Source organism: Myotis davidii, unplaced genomic scaffold (genome assembly GCF_000327345.1).
Source record: "Myotis davidii unplaced genomic scaffold, ASM32734v1 scaffold560, whole genome shotgun sequence".
Lineage (NCBI taxonomy): Eukaryota > Metazoa > Chordata > Mammalia > Chiroptera > Vespertilionidae > Myotis > Myotis davidii.
This window is the reverse complement of record NW_006294418.1, coordinates 1720560-1721080: the sequence shown is the minus strand read 5'-3', so window position 1 is coordinate 1721080 and position 521 is coordinate 1720560.

Here is a 521-nt window from a genome sequence, read left to right as displayed (position 1 = left end):
GACAGAAACATCAGTGACGAGAGAGAATCATTGATTGGCTGCCTCCTGCACGCCCACACTGGGAATTGAATCATCAACCTGGGCGTGTGCCCTGACTGGGAGTCAAACAATGACCTCCTGGTTCATAGGTTGACATGCAATCACTGAGCCATGCTGTTTGGGCTTCTATATCCATTTTTATGTTTCCTATCTCTTGATTGTAGTTCTCACTGAAGGTCCTTCTAACCAGTGTTTTGAATTCTGCTTCTGGTAGATTGCTTGTCTCCATTTTGTTTAGTTCTTTTTCTGGCATTTTGTTCTGTACTTTCATCTGAGACATGTTTTTTGGTGTCCTCATTTTGGCTGCTTCCCTGTGTTTGTTTTTATGTATTAGGCAGAGCTGCTAGTCTCTCAGTCTTGCTAGAGTGGCTTTATGTAGTAGATGTCCTGTCAGGCCTAGTGGTAAAGCCTCCCAGGTCACCTGAGCTGAATGCTCCAAGTTCACCCCTTGTGGGCTGTCTGCAGCCTTCTGTGTAGAGACT